This window comes from Myodes glareolus, chromosome 14, assembly GCF_982192425.1.
Source record: "Myodes glareolus chromosome 14, mMyoGla1.1, whole genome shotgun sequence".
NCBI classification, from domain to species: Eukaryota; Metazoa; Chordata; class Mammalia; order Rodentia; family Cricetidae; genus Myodes; species Myodes glareolus.
The window spans coordinates 2873276-2888804 of NC_142039.1; the positions used below are offsets into that span (position 1 = coordinate 2873276).

General features: G+C 42.2%; 1 pseudogene; it reads left to right on the forward strand.

Annotated features, from left to right (window-relative positions):
* The first annotated feature begins 366 nt into the window (after positions 1–366).
* On the forward strand, positions 367–981 carry LOC125417461 (large ribosomal subunit protein uL16-like; annotated as a pseudogene).
* Positions 982–15529: the final 14548 nt, after the last annotated feature.

Here is a 15529-nt window from a genome sequence, read left to right on the forward strand (position 1 = left end):
TTATCATTTAAAGGGTTTAGCTATAATTTGTTGGTGGTCATAGTCAGAATAAAGACTAAGACAAGAGTTAAATTCAAAGATCTTTGTCTAAAGGAAAAAGGGGGATATGATATAGGAATAATGAGATAAAAGAGTAGGTTATTGAATCTACTACAACCCCCCCAAACAACTATTAATCTCAAAATATTTTACATTGATATAGATTTTGATTTATTGATACAAGTTTAAAGTTAATTTTGCTATATTGTATGCATGTTTCTGCTTTTGTTTGGGGTATGTGTAACTCATTTAAAAATTTAATGTATAATTTAAAGTACAAGTTAGGCTTTTTTCCTCCAGCGTGCTACCGACGGTCCTATTGTCATCATGGGTCGCTGCCCAGCCCGATGTTACCGGTATTGTAAAAACAAGCCGGACCCAAAGTTTCGCTTCTGCCGAGGTGTCCCTGATGCTAAAATCCACATCTTTGACTTGGGATGGAAGAAGGCAAAAGTTGATGAATTCCCACTTTGTGGCCACATGGTGTCTGATGAATAAGAACAACTCTCTTCCGAAGCTCTGGAGGCTGCCCGTATTTGTGTCAACAAATACATGGTAAAGAGTGTGGCAAGGATGGCTTTCACATTCGAGTGAGGCTTCACCATTCCATGTCATCCGAATCAACAAGATGTTGTCCTGTGCTGGGGCTGACAGGCTCCAGACAGGTATGCGTGGTGCCTTTGGGAAGCCCCAGGGCACAGTGGCCAGGGTTCATACTGGCCACGTCATTGTGTACATCCGCACTAAGCTGCAGAATAAGGAACACGTGATTGAAGCTCTTCGTAGAGCCAAGTTCAAGTTCCTGGCCGCCAGAAGATCCACATCTCAAAGAAATGGGGCTTTACTAATGCAGATGAATTTGAAGACATGGTTGCTGAGAAGCGACTGATTCCTGATGGCTGTGGGGTCCTCCTTTCTGTTCGTATGCCAATACCATGCTAATTTCAGTACTGTAGCTCTGAGTAGAGTTTGAAGTCAGGGACTGTGATGTCTCCAGAAGTTCGTTTATTGTACAGAAATGTTTTTGGCTATCCTGGGTTTTTTTTTTGTTTTTGTTTTTTTTTTTTTTTTTTTGCTTTTCCATATGAAGCTGAGTACCGTTCTGTGAAGGATTTTGTTAGTTCTCTTATTTCTCTGTTCATTTTTTGTCTGACTGACCTGTCCAGTGGTGAGAGGGGGTATGTTGAAGTCTCCCACTATTAGTGTGTGAGGTTTAATGTATAAGTTTTAGAAGTGTTCCTTTTACATATGAGGGTACCCGTGTATTTGAGGCATAGATGTTCAATATTGAGATTTCCTCTTTATGGATTTTTCCTGTGACTAACATGAAATGACCTTCTTTGACTCATTGAATGATTTTTGCTTGAAGTTTATTTTGTTAGGTATTAGCATAGCTACACCTGCTTGTTTCTTAGGTCCATTTGATTGGTATGTTTTCCCCAACCCTTTACTCTGAGACAATGTCTGTCTTTGAGGTTGGGATATTTCTTATATGCAGAAGAAGGATGGATTCTGTTTTTGTGTTTAATCTGTTAGCCTGTGCCTTTTTATATGTGAGTACAGTCCATTTATATTAAGGGATATTAATGATCAGTGATTGCTACCTACTATTAATTTAGTTTTCATTGTTTGTGATGTTAATTTGTGTGTTTTTCCCTTCTTTGGGATTTGGTGCTATGGGACCATCAACTGTCTGTGTTTTTGTTGGTGTAGTCAACTTCCTTGGGTTGGAGTTTTCTTTCTAGTATTTTGTGTAGGGCTGGATTTGGGACTAGATATTGGTGAAATCTAATTTTGTCATGGAATATCTTATTTTGTCCATCTATAGTAATTGAAAGTTTTGCTGGGTATAGTCTGGGATGGCATCCATTGTCTCTTAATGTCTGTATAACACTTGACCATGACCTTCTGGCTTTCATTGTCTCCGATGAGAAGTCAGGCATAATTCTGAGAGGTATACATTTGTATGTTACTTGGCCTTTTTTCTTTGCAGATCTTAATATTCTTTCTTTACTCTGTATGTTTAGTGTTTTGATTATTATGTGATGAGAGGACTTTTTTTTAATCCAGTGTATTTGGTGTTCTGTAAGCTTCTTGTATCTTCATAGGTATATCTTTCTTTAGGTTAGGAAAGTTTTCTTCTATGACTTTGTTAAATATATTTTCTGTGTTTTTGAGTTGAACTTCTCCTTTTTTATATCTATTTGACCTTTTCATGCTGTCCCAAATTTCCTGAATATTTTGGGTTAAGCTTTTGCTAGATTTAATGTTTTCGTTGACTGATGAGTCTATTTCCTCTATTGTATCTTCAGTGCTTGAGATTCTCTCTTCCATCTCTTGTATTCTGCTGTTCATGCTTGCTTTTGTGGTTTCTGATTATTTTCTCATAATTTCTGTTTTTAAAATTCCCATGGCTTACTTTTTTATTGTCTCTTTTTCAGTTTTCAAATCTTGAACAGTTTCTTTCATATGTTTGATTTCTTTTTCTTGGTTTTCTTTGAATGATTTGCTAATGTCTTCCAATTTTTTTGTTTACCTTTTCCTCCATTTCTTTAAGGGAATTTCTCATTTCATTTTTAAGAGTTTCAAACATTCTTTTAAGTTATTTTAGGTCATTTTCTTATGCTTCATCTTTATTTTGTTTTTCAGGTCTTGCTGTTGTAGGGTCTATAGGTTTTACTGGTGTTGTGTTGCTCTTTGTGGTGTTGCATGTGTTTTTACCTTTTCTACTCATCTTTGTCTCTAACAGATGTGATTGGGGCTGTCTGAGATACTGTTGAATAATCTAGGTGCCAAAGAATCCCAAGCTGAGATGGCTGATCCTCATGGTACAGTTAGTGCCACAGTTCTAGTTACCCCGTTGGTTATTCCTGTTCCTGGAGATAGCTCAGTGCTCCTGTGCTTTGCTCTGCTCTCTTGGAGCTTTCTGTCTCAAGCCTACTTTGGCCTAGGTTACCAGCTTTGATCTGTTTCTGTAAATCCTGGTCTGGATCCCCTCCTGCAGAAGTCCCTGGCTTGGAGCTGGTCCCACAAAGGTTCCTGGCTCTGGTCTGCTGCCTCAGAGTTCCCAGGCTCGGGTGCACACAGAACCTCAGAGGAACTGGCTCAGGCTTACTCACTCAGAAGTACCAGACTCACACTCAGACCTGCAGATGTTTCAGGTTCCTGCCTATTCTTTTTGATGTCCCAGACCAATGCCTGGCCCCCAGAGATCTCTGGTACCTGCCTACTCCCTAGAAGGTCCCAGATTCACACCCGGACTGGCAGAAGTCCTGGCTCAAGCCTAGTTTCTGGGAGGTCCGAGACTCACACCCAAACCCACAGGGGCCTGGCTTAGGTCTACTCCCTTGAAGGTCCCAGATACATGTCTGGACCCTCAGCAGACTCTGGCTCTGGCTCACTCACTCAGCGGTCACTCCCCTGTACCTGTTCCGGTGGACATCGCTGACTGTAGATCAGGTCGCTGACCCAATCCTGGTCTGCCAGTGTCTGGGAACGGATTGGCTTCTGGCTTCTGCTCCCACGGAGCTTGTTTCCTCTGGCCCACTCTATCCTAGGTAGCTGGTTCAGTCCCACTCTTTTGGAATTTGTTGCTCAAGGCAGAGTTCCTGTCTCACACTGACTATGACCTAGGTTTCCAGCCTTCCCTAGGCAGGAATTTCAAGGCAGAAAGAATATTGGGAAGAAGAGAGGAGTATGAGGTGTCCAAGCCAGGCCCCAGACACAGAAGAAGCAATGTGGGAAGTGCATAGACGAGGTAAATAAGCCTCAGGGCAGCACGTAGGTTAATAAAAGTGGGTTAATTTGTTATAAGAGTTGCCTAGGAATAAGCTAAGCTATTGGTACAGCATTTGCAATTAATAAGTTTCCGCGTGGTTATTTGGGAGCAGCTGCTGGAACACAGAAGAGTCTGCTTACACCTGTAGGCATGTCTGTGGGGCAATTTCTTGATCACTGTCTCCACCTACCATAGCACCGAGGTTACAGGTCCACACACGGTCACACCTGGCTTTTTATATGAATTCTAGGATCTAAACTCAGGTCCTCGTGCTTGTGAAGCAAGAACTCTTGCCATTGAGCCATCTCACCAGTTCTATTTCTTTCCAGTGACAGGAAGTCACTCAGGTATAGCTGTCCTCAGGTATAGCTGTTCCCGGGCAAGCCATATGCCTTCATGAGTTTCATGATTAAAGCACAGCCTGGCCACTCAGTGTTGTGCTGGAAGCATCTTAACTTTGTTAATCCAACAACAATTCATTCCAAAATGACCACCCATTGATGGTTTTGCCTTACATCTTCCACAGAATTTTCTAACTGAAGCGTAATTTCAAATCTTTGCTATTGTTTTATATAAATAGTTTCTTGGTTTTCACTGCAGTGTTTTCTCTACTCATGGAGTTGCTATAAAGAGTGACTTCTAAGTGTGCATAAATATTTCATACAAAGTTTTAGAATCACAGGATGAGAATCACACTTTATATTTTAAATAAAACCAGAGGCTTACGTTTATGCTTGGAATTCCTTCATTTAGACCAGGGAACATTTGGAAACAATAAAGGGTGTAAAAAGCTGAATTTCAAAGAGCTTTAAAAGAATTTTTTTATTTGAAAAAAAAGTGAAGTTTATAGAAAGAATGCAAAGATGGAATAGAAAATCTCCACACCCTTCACACAGTTTTCTAATTCTATTTCTGTTGCCTTGACAAATATTCTGACCAAAAAAACAATACAGGAAAGAGTGTCTGTTTGTCCTACAAACTAGGTCACACTCTGTCACCAAAAAGAAGTGAAAGTAGGATTTCAACCAGGAGTCACATCATTCTGTAGTGGAAGACAAGGAGAAATGGATGCCTTATGCTGCCCTCTTGTTTTCTTTCATCTAGCTTTCTCCTGTATGGTACAGTTCAAGACCCCTTGTCTAAGGAATGGTGTTGCCCACAGTGGGCTGGGTCTTCCCACATCAATTAACAATCTCCCACAAACAAGCTTATAGGTCAAACTAATCTGAATAATTCTTCATTTAGCCTCTTCGTAGGTGATTCTAGGTCATGTCAGTTGAAAGTTAAAACTAACCAGCACACAATGTTCCATGTTATTTTTATATAAACATAATAATTTATGTTTATAGAAAAGCAGCATTAGTATAATTCTATCACCTACTTCAGATTATATTTGTACCTCTTTGATTCTTCCTATACCAAATTCCAACTTGGGACAGTTTGCTGCCAAACTATCAGTAGGTGGTTGCTATAGTCAATAGCCAATGTTACATAATGGTTTTGTGGAAATTTGTTTAGCTAAAACTAATTTTAACATTCTAGTTCATCAAGAATGAATGAAGCGCAGAGCATGTTAAAGCTGAGGTACTGGACTGACTAACAGTCAGGAGAGAAAGGCACTTGCCTCCAAGCCTGTTGACTTGAGTTCAGTTCCTAGGATTCACATGGTAGAAGGAGAACATTGACCCCTGAAAGTTGTCCTTGGATCTTTCATACATGCACTGTGGCACATACATACCTACACATGAGTAAATGTAATAAAAATTGCAAAATAAAAGGCAAACTGAGGGTGTCTTTGTGTTGTGGACTTGGGGTTTTTTTTTTTAAAGTAATTTTATTAAATTATAAAAAGTTTCCATTTACGCCCCTCCTCCCAACGCCCTCCCACTCCCCCCTCCCTCTCCTCCTCCCTCTTTGTCCCCAAGGGCAGTCAGGGTTTCCTGCCCTGTGGGAAGTCCAAGTTCCTCCCCCCTCCCTCCAGGTCCAGGAAGGTGAGCATCCAAACAGACTGGATCCCAAAAATCCAGTATATGCAGAGGAAACCAGTCCCAGTGTCATTGTCAATGGCTTCTCAGAAAGACTGCAGGCCAGCCACATTCAGAAAATCCGGCCACATTCAGAGAATCTGGTTGGATCACACGCTCGTTCAGTCACGGTCCATCTGGCCTTGGTAAACTCTCATTAGATCCGACCCCTTGTATCAGTGGGTGATAGTATCCCTCGCAGTCCTTCGTCATTTTCTTCCTCCTTCTGCTCCTCATTTGGATCTTGGGGGGCTCAGTTCGGTGCTCCAACGCGGGCCTCCATCTGTATCGCCATCCAACGCCAGATGAAGGATCTATGGTGATAAGCAAAATATTCATCAGTATGGTCACGGGCCAAGGAATGAGGGGAACACTCATCCATTGTTGGTGGGAATGCTAACTTGTGCAGCCACTTTGGAAATCAGTGTGGCGGTTTCTCAGGAAACTGGGAGTCAACCTCCCTCAGGACCCAGCAATTCCTCTCTTGGGAATATACCCTAGAGATTCCCAAACATACTACAAAAGTGTTTGTTCAACTATGTTCATAGCAGCACTATTTGTAATAGCCAGAACCTGGAAACAGCCTAGGTGCCCCTCAATAGAAGAATGGTTAAAAAATGTGTGGAACATATACACATTAGAGTTTTACTCAGCGGTAAAAAATAATGACATCTTGAATTTTGCATGCAAATGGATGGACATAGAAAACGCTTTACTGAGTGAGGTAAGCCAGACCCAAAAAGAGGAACACGGTATGTATTCACTCATAAGTGGATTCTAACCATAATTTAAGGTCTGTGAGCCTATTATTCGTGATCCTAGAGAAGCTAAATAAGAAGACGAACCTGATGAAGATTATTTAGCTATCTGCCAGGAGGTAGGAAATAGTCAAGAGTCCCAGGTAACCTTGGGTGCATGGGGGGGGGGTGGGAGGGTTGTTGGAAGGGGAGAGGGTTAGAGAGAAGGGAGTAGGGGAGGAATGGACTTGGGGTTTTTCATGAAGGTCCTCTCTTCTGTTGTACTTGAAATGAACTAACCTGGCTTGTGGGTTGAGAAAGGAAACTAACCACACTGTGTATATGAAATCCTAGAAAATCATTATCGCTTCCTTATTTTTCTCCTAATAAATATGCTTATATGTTTCTTTGGGCATCTGTAGCAGAGGTCTCACTATAGAACAGTCACAAGTGTCTTTCCTACCTAACCCCCATGCCCACATCTGTTTTGCAGATCACAGTTTTATATTTCAGTCTTATTCCTTTGCCCTGAGAATCTGCCCTAAGCTCTCACTAATATTAGTTGCATCTAAACAAGAAAAGCTGAGTAGTTTCAATGTCTTGCCCTGTGCTGGTTAGTTCTCCATCCTCCCATATTATGAGAGAATTTATTGAATTGTCTATTAAGGAAGTTGGTTGATGGGAATGAAATTACCCAGGAAGTTTGTAAACTTTGAGGGGTAGTCCCGTTTCTGAGCTGCCTGAGAAGTTAACTGAGGTTTGGGACTGATTGCACATCAGCCTCTCCCCCTGTCTAATCCTACACCCTCTCCTCCTCCTCCATAGCCTTTATTACGAGAGTGCTCGTTAATAGACAGTTTAAATTTGAGTCAGAGTCTGCGCACAGAGCTGGGGATAGGAATAAACAGTAGAGGATTTGTCTGGTAAGTGTGAAGCCCTGGATTCTATCCTCAGCAGGGGTGTGGGACAGGGAGAAAGAGAAAGAGGACAGAAAGAGAAGGCCAAAGAGGAGGAGGAGGTGAGGGAGGAAGTGGAGGGAAGAAAAATGAGAGAAAAAGGGCACTGTTGTCCAGAAAGCCACTCTCCTTGCAAATGATCAAAATCCAAGCACTACAAATATTGTGTGAAGCAAGTGAGCATGCAGCAGCAGTGCATACCTTAAAGGTTGTGTGTGAGTGTACCTGTGTGTGTGTGCAAATTTGTACATGTGAAATTATATATGTATATTCTGCCAATCTTTCTCATTGTTATAAAATTTATAGCACATGCTTTTTATTTACACTTTTGCATTTTTGCATATTGATACATAGAACTTTTAAATGATTTCCTATTACTAATGTGTGGTAGAAGCACTAGCTACATGCATGTGTGCTGTGCTCACATCTCTGCTTATTCAGTACCTACTTACAAAGTGTCTGTCATATCTTAGGCACTGTTGTAGTTGCTCAGGACACAGCAGACTGCTCCATGCTGCACTTCAAGGGCTAGCAGACTTACTATTTCTATGTTATGGGTATAAACACTGACATTTATTTAATCAAGATCACAGAAGCAGTACAGAGGGCCAGGGTCACAGTAGGCAGCTCCCCACCAGACTGTCTCCCTATCTGTAAATTATTACACTGGCCTCTTCTTGTCTTGATGGACGGTCAGGCTGCATACAGTGGAGGCTGTTATAAACAAAGCAATGCTGTTCACCTTCCCCTTATCCCTGGGTGCTGCGGATCCAGTTTTAAAAGACACTGAGAAAGGAGAATGAAGTCGGTATAGAGTCAGGTACCTGTTAGTGCCAGGTCCTAATGGAAACACTCGCAAAGGCACTTTTCTTCAACACTGGGGGTTTAGGAAATCAAAGAAGGCTGCATTCTGTTTCTAATACGAAAATCTTAGGTCAGGCTTCTACAATGCATCCCTGAGGGCTGTGCATTCTGGATGTGTGTTTGTAGATAGGGTAATACCTGGATTATCAATCCAATGAATCTCTGGTGGGAACTGGAATGTTTTTATTGAAATTACCCTGTTTGTGTTTCGGGAAGAAAGAACAGCAGACTTACATCCTGGTCTGGTTTTAATCAGAGCTCATCTTTATGAGACAACATAAGGCCGAAGGGTTTTCTCAGCTGATGGTTCCAAGGAAAAGTACTATTCAAAAGTGACACCAGCCCCTAAGTCTGAGAAGATGGATGAGAAGAGAAATGTTGTACATACGGGAGATGTAGGAAATTCCAGGGGCGTGTCACAGGGAGGCGGTGAACCTCTGGGCTCTCAGGCTGGAGTAATCGCCACATTTATTGAACAACTGAAGTTCACTTTGGAGAAATCAGACATTCCCACTTACCTAAGTGGGAGTGTAACATGCTCACACTGATGGAATTACAGAGGCCCCACCGCTCCATGAGCCATCCGCCCTTCAAACAAACATTTCATTCTCCTAGAGAATCTTCATGTTCTGGCCAAAGAGCCATCACACATTAGATGATTCAATGTCTATATAATTCACAAGTCTCTACAGATATTCTTGAAATTTCTTATTTTCATTTAATAGGATATTCTACTAATGGGAACTTGGCATGACTTCAGGGCCCCTTGTTGAGATTTTAATCCATTTTGTATAGTGCTGGTGATAGTGGGAACCATAAAATCGCAATCTTCCACTAAAGTGCAGGGCTGTCAGTGGATTTCTGGGTAGCGCTGTTCCCTGTTCATGCTCAGTGAAATGCATTTCTCATTACCTACGAAAATGGTCCAAGTACATGTTAGACCAGGTGTGCTACCGTCACTGTTTCCTGGAGTGCTCACAATTTTAAACTCATCTAGTCTTCTTTATGTTTTTGTTTGAATTTTAACTTTCTTTTCAGCAGCTGTAATGATCCACTGTGGAGAATAATAACTAGCAAGAGACAGTCAATAAAAGTCCAAAGAAAGGAAAAAGTTTGAAAGAAATGTGATTCACCAGGAGGCAAAGCTCAGCTCCCCTCCACCAAAATGTTCACTCTTACGTGTGTTCTAGAATGATTCTTTTGTACTTATTTATGCCAGTTTCACAGAAAGAATCATCTCACGAGGGCTAAATGAGTAAACCAAGCATCCCTGTGAGTTTGTCCTTGAGTTATGCACGTCTATTTTCTTAGCCCCATTGTCTCTTCTCTTTCCAAAGCAAAATTTGACATTTTTATGTGACTAAAACAATCCCACATAAGAATACCTGAGGATTTAGATCTCCAGTGGCCTCAGCTTACACATTTTAGTTTCCTAAATCTACTGTAAGAGAAAATAAGCACCAGAAAAATTAAAATGTCAACTGTTTTTCCATTATTATACTGCATTTCTCTCTTTTGCTATAAATTATCTGTATTTACTGGAGTGAAGGCAATCACATTTTTCCTGTTGCTTAAATCACTGTCTACAGGGGGTGGTGAGAGAGTTCACTCACTGCAGAGGTACTCCTCCTTTAACTGAATGAATGAATGCATCTACTCTAGCAAGATTGTATTTATTCATCGTGTGTGAGTATATGAGTGTGGGCAGGTGGGAATGGCTTGTATGAGGTCAGACAAGAGCCCAAGTAGTCTATTTTCTCCTTATGCCACATCGGTCCTGGGGCCTGAGCAAGGTTTTCAGGCTTAGTGGCAAGCACCTTACCTGTGGAGCCGTCCCATTCATCCAAGAACTCAAACCCTTCTTGCTTTAGTTTCCTGAGAGCAGGACTACAGATTGCGATACTACCCCAGGATAAACAGCCCTTTCTGGATCCTGGGGAGCCTAGCAGAGGAGTACAGGGCTACTGCACTCCACTTTTCCAGGTAGACTTTTCACTATATACCTGAAATAATTACACAGAAACCATATTAATTACAATGCTGATTGGCCAGAGACTTTAGCGTATTCCTAGCTAGCTCTTATTTCTTAAATTAACCCATTTCTATTAATCTGTGAATTGCCATGTGGTTATGGCCTACTGATAAGGTTCTGTTCGGTGTCTGGTGACTGTCTCCTCCAGTGGCTACATGGTGTCTCTTTGACTCTGCCTACTCTCTCCTCCTCTGTCTGCTTGGAATTCCCAACTTGTCCTATTCTGCACCGCCTGAGGCCCAAAGCAGCTTCTTTATTAATCAATGGTATTCACAGCATACAGAGGGAAATCCCACATCAAGTCAACATTAAAGGCTAACAATAGAAACTAAACAAATTATACACAGAAAAACAATGAAAAATGGAAGAACACCTGTGAGTTGGGAGCGTCCCTGGTGCGGAGTGAATGGAGTCTCTAGACCTGGAAAACCAAAACTCAGAGGAAATTCTCTCAGTTCAAAAGATTACCAGTGAGAAATCAGAGCAAGCATCCTGCTGCCATGGTGAATGGATGAATATCCAAGGAAGGAATGCGGCGGTAAAGAGGTGTTTCTGAGAGCCAGGAGGTAGAGGAGGGTGTTCTCTCTGGAGCCTAGTTCAGTGTTAGGCTAGATATTCCAACTAGGTACAGAGACAAAAGAAGAAGGTGGGGGGGGAGGCAGGGAATGCAGGAGCAAAGTCATTCAAATTGGAAAAGAAGGGAAGCTACTTTTACTCACCAATGACAAGGAGTCTACAAAAGAGCTACCAGCCCAGCACTGACAGTTCTAGAATGTTTGTGGGATTCAAAATGAGCAGCATCAACTCAGCTGCTGAAATGTTTTCAATCCCATTCTCAGGGCCTAAGAACGTGGGAACCTTGGAGGTGAACTTTGCAAATGTGGGCAGGATCTGTGTGCTTCAAAAAAAATGGAGGAAATGGGAGAGAAACAAACAAAGGGAATAAAACAGCTGGAAGGATCAGGTGATTCGGTACGGATGCACCAAGCTTCCCAACACACTCTTAGTCAGATAGCCACGCTGTAGGCAGCTACAGAGCATTCTCAGTCAGTAAAATGCTCATTGCGCAAGTGTGAGGCCCAGAGTTCAAAGTCCAGCATCCACCTAAAAGTCAAGTGCTACAGTGTGCATGCCTGCAGTCCTACAGCTGGGGAAGGGAAGACAGGAGAACCCCAGGAACTCATGGTAGCAGGCAGTCGGTAAGCTCCAGATTCAGTGAGAGACTGCGTCCGAGGGCAGGTGGAAAGCAGCAGAGGAGGACACTGGTGTCAACCTCCAGCCTCTGCCTGCAAACATGTGGGTGAACACACCTATATGCATGCATGCACACACATATACACAAAAAGTTTTTTGATTGTAATTAGTACTCTGATTCTAAAATTTACAAAGAAATGTTAAGAATACAGCAAACAAAAAATGAAAGATAGAAACAGATTTTGTATTTTCTAACTTCAGTTTTTGTTTGTTTGTGATTAAGATACTATGGCATTGTATAATGATAGCGAAAAGCTGATTTAACAGAAAAGAGCAATTAAGAACGGACGAGCAAGGTATCTCTGTGTCAAGACGGACAGCAAGTTTAAAGCAGGGCTCAGAAGTAGATCCATACCTACAGGCTCAGCTGATCTCAGAAGAAACATAAAGTGACTTCAAGAAGGAAGAATGATATTTTAACTAGTGGAGATTAAATAATTAGATAGACAACACTGTGGGTTTTAAGTGACTCCCAAGGTTCTTACGCTACAGGTTTGAAAGCGAGACTACAGCACTCCTGGCCGGTGCTGGAGCCAGCAGGAGGCAGAACCCACTGGAAGAAACTCAGAATAGTTAGGACTGTGCCTGAGGGGACTACTGGGGCACAGTCACCAAAAAACCCCACCTCTCTATGTCTGATCCTGTTCTGACTTCTTTCCATGATGAACAGTGATACGGAAGTGTAAGCCAAACAAACCCTGTCCTCCCCGAGTTGCTTTGGTCATGGTGTTTCATTACAGCAATAGAAACCCTAAGCACACCATATATTTAAAAATGCAGTCAAATACATTAGAGATCCAAGTGTAAATATTAAAGCTGGGCTGGGGAGTTGGCTCCGAGAGTAAAGGGCTCTGCACGAATGAAGACAAGAGTTTGGATCCCTAGGACCCACATGAATGCCAGGTGGGTGTGGCAGCCTGGCTCTGTCCCAGGGCTCAGGTGGCAGATATAGAGCATCCCCAGAGCAAGATGGTTCCCTGGACTAACTGAATCTTTCAGTTCTGGGTTCAAATGAAAGACTTTGTCTTACTCCCGTAGTGAAGAGCAACTAAGGAAGACATTTGTAGACAACTTCTGGCCTTCACATGTATTATGCCTGTATATACAAATGCCCACACACTAGCAAACACACACACACACACACACACACACACACACACACACACACACATATATATATATATATATATATATATATATATATATACTACACATAAATACATACAATAAAAGAACTATACAATTTGTAGACAGACTTAAAGGAGAAACTTTTTGTGAACTTGGGTTAGGTAATGACTTCATCATCTTACATCACCATAAAAACCAAACCCCTTATGAAACAAAACTAAAGAGTAAATTGCATTTCTCTTACAAGTTCTGCACAGGAAAGAATGAAACTGAATATAGATTATTTCCCACCTGAAAAACAAAAATGACCACCATGATCTGAAGCTGTTGCCAGCCTTAGTGTGATTGCTAAAGGTGCCACAGTCTCAAGTCCAAGTCAGTAATTCAAGTGATTGAGTTCAGAGTGGCTGTCGGTGAAGAAACATTTGTTAGGTGTGGACAGAGAAGAGGAGGGCCGTGAGGAACTTAAAACAGAGCAGAGAAAGCCGGTGGCCTGTAAGGAGGCAAGGGCTCACTTAAGCTCTTCGCCTTCCAAGGAGTAAACAGTGATGGATTTGGGATTGATGTCAGTCTCAAAGGAAAAAGATTTGCTGTAGAAATGAAGCTAATGAAAATATTTCAATAAAGTCATCCAGTTTGCAATGATTCCCTGACAGAAAATTGAAAGAGTCTGGTTATATTCTCAGAAAATAGAAGGAGAAGCTTGGTGGTGGTAGCGTATGCCTTTAAGCCCAGCACTCTGGAGGTAGAGACAGGCAGATCTCTGTGAGTTTGTGGCCAGCCTGGTCTACAGAGCTAGTTCAGGACAGGCTCAATAGATACAGTGACACACTGTATCAGGAAAAAAAAGAAAGAAGGAAGGAAGGAAGGAAAGAAGAAAGACAGACAGACAGACAGACAGACAGACAGACAGACAGACAGAAAGAAAGAAAGAAAGAAAGAAAGAAAGAAAGAAAATAGAAGGGGATAGATACAGGGGAAGATCCTGCACTTGAGGCTGGGTGCATCCCGGCATTCTTTCTCCCACAGACTCAGTGGTGCTATTTTCCCCAGTTTCTGTGCTTGGCTCTGCATCCAAAATAGCTACTTTTCTGGCTTCAGAAAAATAGGTGAAGCTCCACCTAAATCAGGAGTTCTCAGAGTTTGGCTCCCAAGGATGACCCCTGCAGAGCCACTCGGCCACTATGTGGGCTTATTTCTGTCCCTGTGATAAAATGCTCAGACCCGAAGCAACTTGGAGATTAAAGGTTTTACTTGGGCTCACAGCTCCGGGTTATTGTCCATTATAACAAGGAAGTCACAGCAGCAGATAGCCACATCACAGCCACAGCCGAGGGCAGAGGAAATAGCTGTGAGCCTGCTTGGTGCTCAGTCAGCTCCCTCTACTCTCATACAGTAGGATGGGTCTTCTTCAGTGAATTGGATTTTTTAAAAAAATGATTCTTTACATGTGTGCCCATGAGCCAGCCCAATGAAGACAATTCCTCTTTGACACTCTTTCAGGGTCTTTCTCGACTGTGTCATGGTGCCAGTTGCGAACAGCCATCAGAACAACTTCTTAGTGGTACACACTACCTACCCTCCGGCCAAGCAGAGTGAAGCGCTCTGCCACAGCAGCCTCCTGCCTGTAGGTGTTGGTACATTTGATATCTGGAGCTTCAATGAGCATATTGTAGCTGTGAAAGAGCAGACCTAATATTGCAGAACAAAATTATCATGTTTTTGTACCATGGAATTAATCAACCATGGTGACATTTTGCCTCTAGTGTGATTGCATGAATAAGACAGCCAGCACCCACCTTAAGTAAGATATGCTGTTCCTTGTACCTGAAAGCATCCTCTTCTCCAAATCATTCCTTTCTTCTCCATAGTGCTATAGATAAAGGAAACATGATTGCATAAATGTCCAGAAATTGACAAAAAAATGAAAACAGGCGTTTTACCCTGCTTTCCTGAACCCCAAGAGCTATGCTCTCAATCCTAAAGCAAGTGTATTTTGAGCTTACCTGATTTATATACTCTTGCTATGATAAATACTTTCCTCACAGTTATGCAAGATATTACTTAATAATAGATCTAAGTATGACATGGACCTTTCCAGAGGTCAATACACAGTCTATCCAAGACAAGACTCAATGATTAGAGGATATTGGGGGTGGGGAGGCAGTTCCTCCAGTAAAGCACTCTCATGCAAGCATGAAGACCTGAGGTCCATCTCAAGTACATACATGAAAAATGGGCCATGGTGGTTCTTTGGTTGTAATCCCAGTGCCAGAGACACAATGACAAACAGATCCCCAGGTCTCCCTGGCCAGCCAGCTTAGCCTCAAGTTTACCAGTCCTGGGACAATGAGAGACTCTTACCCCTCTCCATCCCAAGAAGGAGGAGGAGACACAACCTGGGTGGACAAAGATAGATGAGAAAGAAGATAGCCAAGGTTGTCCCTTAACCTCTATGTGCACAAACACACATGTGCATGCAGACACACCTACATGTACCTGCACACACACACAAACACACACGCGCGCGGTAAAGAGAGAGAGAGAAAGAGAGAGAGAATATGTAGGGAACAATGTTCAGAGGTGTGACTGCTCTTGAACTTAGCTTTGGCAAGTTAAAGTTGCAAGTAAATTTGACTTTCCATTAAAACTCCTTTCTGGACTGACCACTTACACATCCACACAGCTCTTGGCATCTTCCTCCTCACAGTGTGCAT